This window comes from Pituophis catenifer, unplaced genomic scaffold, assembly GCF_029215685.1.
Source record: "Pituophis catenifer annectens isolate HBS135680 unplaced genomic scaffold, rPitCat1.0.hap2 SCAF_2, whole genome shotgun sequence".
NCBI classification, from domain to species: Eukaryota; Metazoa; Chordata; class Lepidosauria; order Squamata; family Colubridae; genus Pituophis; species Pituophis catenifer.
The window spans coordinates 67987775-67993871 of record NW_027256882.1 but is presented as its reverse complement, the minus strand read 5'-3'; positions in this window follow the sequence as shown (position 1 = coordinate 67993871).

Genomic DNA, 6097 nt, shown 5'->3' with positions numbered 1-6097 from the left:
ATCTCCATATTTAACTTTAAAGAGAGGCATGCACTCACTTGCATAAAAATAAAGCTAAAATCAGTGAATTTGGTGCCACGTCTAAGATTTACAATCATAAGCAAGGCCATTCAGTCAAATATACCTACACTTCCTTTTCAAATTGCCATCTTACATCTCCTATGATCTTTGCAATCAGCCACATACATGCGAATGTGCACCCATGTCTGTATATGGTCTATAGCATTAAGGCAACTATGTGTAATGGTTGCAGCTGTAGATGCAAAATAAGGTATGATTTTGGGATACATGGGATACATTGCTGTGCTGTTGATCACTTAGACCAGGGGTGTCAAACTCACAGCATCACGTGATGCGGCTTTTTTCCCCTTTGCTAAACTGAGGATGGGCATGGCCAGTGACGCATCCAGCTCGTGGGCCGGGAGTTTGACAGCCCTGATTTAGACTGACCTGTGAAGAAATGTCAGTTTGGAATAATTAAGTTAAATGTTGCTTTCTCCCAAAACCGAGAGATCAAATAGGTCAAAAATGATTAAGGACTAGGGCAAGACTTACAGGGATGATCAAGTTGGTTCACTTCTGTTTGTGTAAACAGGTTGTTCAGTTGTTGTTTTTTTAAAGTCCCAAATGGAAGGCAGAAAATCTGTGGTTTTTCATGGCCTGTGAGCAGGAATATTCAGATTAAGGATCCTTGCAAAGAATGGGACGTAACAGGCACCACTCTTTGGTGACCAGCCCTGCCAAAGGTACCTGTCCATAGCCTGTAATTAAGGTCTGTCATGTGATCTAATGAACTTATTAGCTTCTGTCAAATGAATGTTGTTTAACTATACTGTGGGAAATTAACCTAACAGCTCTAAGAACTAAGCAAGACAAGGGGCTCTGCAATCTTACCTAGACAGCCAATGACTGCCTAATTTAAATAAATCTTTTGTTAGCAAAGTATGGGGATGGTCTAATCAAAACAATGTTTAATAGATTTATATACCACTTCACAGTGCTTTTACAGCCCTCTCTAAGTGGTTTACAGAGTCAGCATATTGCCCCCAACAATCTAGGTCCTCATTTTACCCACCTTGGAAGGATGGAAGGCTGAGTCAACCTTGAGCCGGGTGACATTCGATCTGCCAAATTGCAGGCAGCCAGCAGTCAGCAGACTGCAGTACTGCCCTCTAACCACTGCACCACCGCGGCTCCTTGTCATGTAAGATGAAACAATATCAAAAATTCATCTAATATAGCAACTAACCAAGTCATTATCAAGTGGAAGGAACAGCTGCGGGCACACTGCATATGATCTAAGCCAATCGCCTGCCTGATATAGGGAAATCAAGAGGCCTGGCAACTTTAAGAGTTACCTGCTCACTTTCACACCTTTCTCCCTAGTAGTTATCCTTCAGTATTTCCTTCAGTTATCTACTTCTATAGCTCTTCACATTCATTTCCCCCGCTCTGCATAATACATCAAAAGTATGGAAACAATATGCTAATGTTTTTCTCACTCTGTTATTAGAGCAGTGTTTCTCATTGGCAACTTTAAGATGTGTAGAATTTATTTCCCAGAATTCCCTACTCAGCAATTATGTTTGTTTGCAGTTAACTTTTCTGGTATTTTGTTGTCGTTCCTTATAAGTGCATATTGCCTGTAATTAGGTTTCTTGTATGGGGCTGGTAAACTTATTCACATCTGTCAAATGAATTTCATTTAACTACGTAGCAAAAAGCAGACTTTTTTCCCCTTAAATTCTGGATGGGAAAAGTGACGCTTATATCATGTTTAACATCTGTGTCTCCTACATATATATATAATTTGAACTTCTGCTCTGGAAATTCTAATTTATGACAAAAAACATACACTTGGAAGAATTTATTTATCTCTTCTTGATGAACACTCCAGCCAAACAGATGTTTGGCATGTTACTGTTTATTTTTTTCCTCTGATATTTTCATTCTTTCTTGCTTTGCTTCATTAAGTGCTTCTTACTGACTCCAACATTGGAATGATTGGCACTAAGGGGAAAGAGTGTTTTTGGATACATAAATAAACGTGTGTGTAAAAGAATAAGCATAATCAAGCATTATAAATAATGCCTAATCTCAATGTTGAAATAAATCATCTAATAAAGACAGGTAGTCCTCGATTTACAACTCTTTGTTTAGTGACCGTTCAAAGTTACAACGGCACTGAAAAATGTGGTTTATGACCATTTTTCACAGTTGCTACCTTTGCTGCATCCCCAAAATCAAAATTGGCAACTGGTTCATATTTATGACCATTGCAGTGTCCCAAGGTCATGTGATCACTTTTTGCAACCTTCCGACAAGCAAAGTCAATGGGGAAGCCAGATTCACTTAACAACTAGGTTACTGATTTATAAACTGCAGTGATTCACTTAACAGCTGTGGCAAGCAAGGTTGTAAAATGGGGCAAAACTCACTTAACACATGTCACACTTAACAACAGAAATTTAGGGCTCAATTGTGATCGTAAGTCGAGGACTGCCTGTATCACAAAGACATGCTTTCTATGAGATGGTGCTCAGTGCTATTCCAACACTGCTGATGGCTGCAGATTAAAGAACTGTTAAGGACATAATGGCAAGCAAAGTAATTTTAGATTCTGAACTTAACTGTTTTAGGTGTCCCACCTTATGGTATTAGTATTGTTGCGATGGGAACTCTTTAGACCTGAAATGCAGTTCTTCATTTACTTCAAAATGTGGTCAGGAAGGCCTGATTAATTTGGATGGGTTTTGCTGGATGGCAGCCTGTCTTGTGCCTCAAATTGAGCCCCCTTCACTGTCTCCGGACATTGACATCTGTTATACAAAATATCAAATTATTTCCCACAAAACAACAGTATCCAAACTGTTGTTTGGACTAGATGTTGAGACTCTAGATGTTGGACTAGAAGAGCAACCAGGATGATTAGGGGACTGGAGGCTAAAACATACAATGAACAGTTGCAGGAACTGGGCATGGCTAGTCTAGTGAAGAGAAGGACCAGGGGAGACACGATAGCAGTGTTCCAAAATTTGAGGGGCTGCCACAGAGAGGAGGGGGTTAAGCTATTCTCCAAAGCACCTGAAGGCCAGACAAGGAATAATGGATGGAAACTGAACAAGGAGAGATTCAACCTGGAAATAAGGAGAACTTTTCTGAGAACAATCAACCAATGGAACAGAAGTTGCTTCAGTGATGAAGCTCCCACAACAGAAGTTGTGGGAGCTTCATCACTGGAAGCTTTCAAGAAGAAACTGGACTGCCATCTGTCAAAAATGATGTAGGGTCTGCTTGGGTGGGGGGGGTTGGACTAGATGACCTACAAGGTCCCTTCCAACTCTGTTAATCTGTAATCTGTATATCTACTGACCATCTCTATCTCCCGCAGCAATTAATGTTTTATGAATTAAGAATATAATTGTCTTGCTTTTTAGGATATTCTCCCCTGACTGATCAAAAATTCTTCCCTTACTACCTTGTTTTATTTAGTTTCCCTATTTAGTTTCCAGATTGTTGGAACTTGTGGGTGCTTCATTCCAGATGGTTAGAACTTGTGAGTGCTTCATCAGTGGAGCTTTTTGAAGAAGAGACTGGCAGTCACTTGTCTGAAACGGTACAGGATCTCCTGCTTGAGCAGGGGAAGGAGGCGGGGGGTGGACTAAAAGACCTCGAAGGTCCCTTCCAGCTCTCTTCTGATTCTGATTTTGATTTGGACGTGAGGCGCTCGATTCCAGCTCGCTGCACTCTCTACGTCCCCGTCGCATCCCCTACCTAGCGCTTCTTTTCATTGTGACGTCAGCACCGCCTGGCAACAGGAGAAAATGGTTTCCTCGGCAACGTAAACAAGAACGGAGAACAATGAAAGAGGCGGAATGCCGAGGACGCTGGAACCTGCCTCTTGTCCGAAAGCGCTTGCGGCTCTTGAGTTAAATTGGCCAAATCGACTGGCAAAACCTCCGGGACGGATGTTCGCCGAGCAGAAGCAATTAAAAGAGCAACGCGGGACCGGAAAATAACTTCAGTCACTGAATTGTGCTTTCCTTCCATAGAGAGTCATACCTTTTTTTTTTCTTTTTTTTTTTAAATTTCCAATCGGGAGAGAATTCAGGCTGAGCGCGATATGTTTTCTTGAACTTCCAGCGCTGATGAAAAGGCTACGCCTGGGTCGTCGAAAAGCAGGAAAAATCTACAGGGGGAAAAAAAATCTCAATATTGAAATTAAGCATCTATGTCTCTGGAGTGAGCTTACAAACATAGTTACCGTCTGTGGTAATTCATCTTCTATTTCTATCAGGAGGTTTTAAAACTAATTTTTTTTACTACATTCTCCTCTCTCTCTCCCTCTCTCTCTCTCTCCTCCCTCCCCAATTGATTTATATAGTTGTGCTTTCAAATGCAATGTACCTGTTCAAGCACTCTTTTTTTTTTTTTTTTTTGTACTTTGGTTTTTATGTATGTAACCTTTTCTGGGGAAGAGAAAGAAGATGGTAACCTGAGGCTGTTTCCAAACATCAGCAGGATAATATTAAACAGGCTCTTAAACAGTAATCCTGCCCCAGCTTTTACAGTGATGGCAGGCTTCAAGTAAAAAAAAAAGTTTTTTAGGCTTCAGCTTCAAATGGAATTGGCAATGGAATTGTTAGAGTGGTTTGCTCGGCCCATTCCCCTTCAAAGGCAGATGCCAACTTGCTTCCTTACCTGAGCCTTTTCACTCTCTTGGTAAAATGCAAGTAGTTCTTGACACAACAGGGGGCCAGAATTTCCATTGCTAAATTGTTAAATGATTTTATGATTATTATTATTTTGGGGGCATGATTATTAAGTGAATCCTTGCTGTTGTTAAAGAGAATCAGGTGGTTGGTTTATCCCATTGACTTTACTTTTTGGAAGCCCCTTGAGAAGGTTGCAAATGGTGATCATGTTATCCCAGGACACTGCAACCAGAGTAGCCATAGCAATAGCATTTAGGCTTCCTGTATATACTGCCCCATAGTGTTTTATAGCACTCTTTGGTGGTTTATGATATAAGCACTATTTGCATATTGTCCCCAACAATCTAGGTCCTCATTTTACGGAACTCGGAAGGAGGGAAGGCTAGGTCAACCTTGAGCTCCGTCAGGATTGAACTCCAGGCTGATGGCCAGCAACACTGCACTTTAAACCACAGCGCCACCAGGGCTCAAGAATAAATGCACGCTTGTTGCCAAGTGCCCAAATTTTGATCACATGACCACAGGAATGCTGCAATAGTGATTAGTTCAAGGACCAGTCATTAAGTTCCTTTTTTCAATGCAGTTGTAACTTGAACGGTTGCTCAATGAATGGGTGTAAGACAAGGACTGCCAGTAGTTTAGATAATTCTGAGAGATGAGACCTGCTACTCCTAAAATGAGTGAATACAATGCTGAGGCTTCAGGGCTTCAAAAACCATTTCACCAAGCAGAGAGGTGTTTTCTAAATACTCTGATACCAAAGTCAAGCCTTTGAATCAAGCTTGACTATTGGTGACTTCACAGACATAGCCATGCAGTTTTCTAGGCATCAGCATGGAATTTTTTGCCATCTTTTTCTTACAGGATCTTTTTTCTCAACTCCCAGTCTAGCCTACAACCTTAGATTTTCCTGGTGGTTTCTTCTCCAAGTATCTGACAAGCCCTGCTTAACTTCTAGGCTGAGGTAAGGTTGATCAAGGACTACTATCTCTACAGGAAAAAGGTAAAGGTTACTCTGTCTGATTCTGTCCAACTTTAGGGTACAGTGCTCATCGTCATTTCTTGGCTGAGGGAGCCAGCATTGTCCAAAAATGTTTTCCATGGTCATGTGGCCAACATGGCTATATGCCAAAGGTGCATGGAATGCTATTACCTTCCCACTGAAGTGGTACCTATTTATCTATTCACATTTGTATGCTTTTGAATGCAAGGTGGGCAGAAGCTGGGGCAGGAATGGGAACTCTACCCATTGCACGGTAGAGGTCTTGAACCTGGACTCAGTTCTCAAAACTTGTCTGTCAGCTTTCCAGCTGACAAACTCAGTGTCTTTAAGCACTAAGCCATCACACCCCATCATCTACTGATGTACTTTACAGTACATC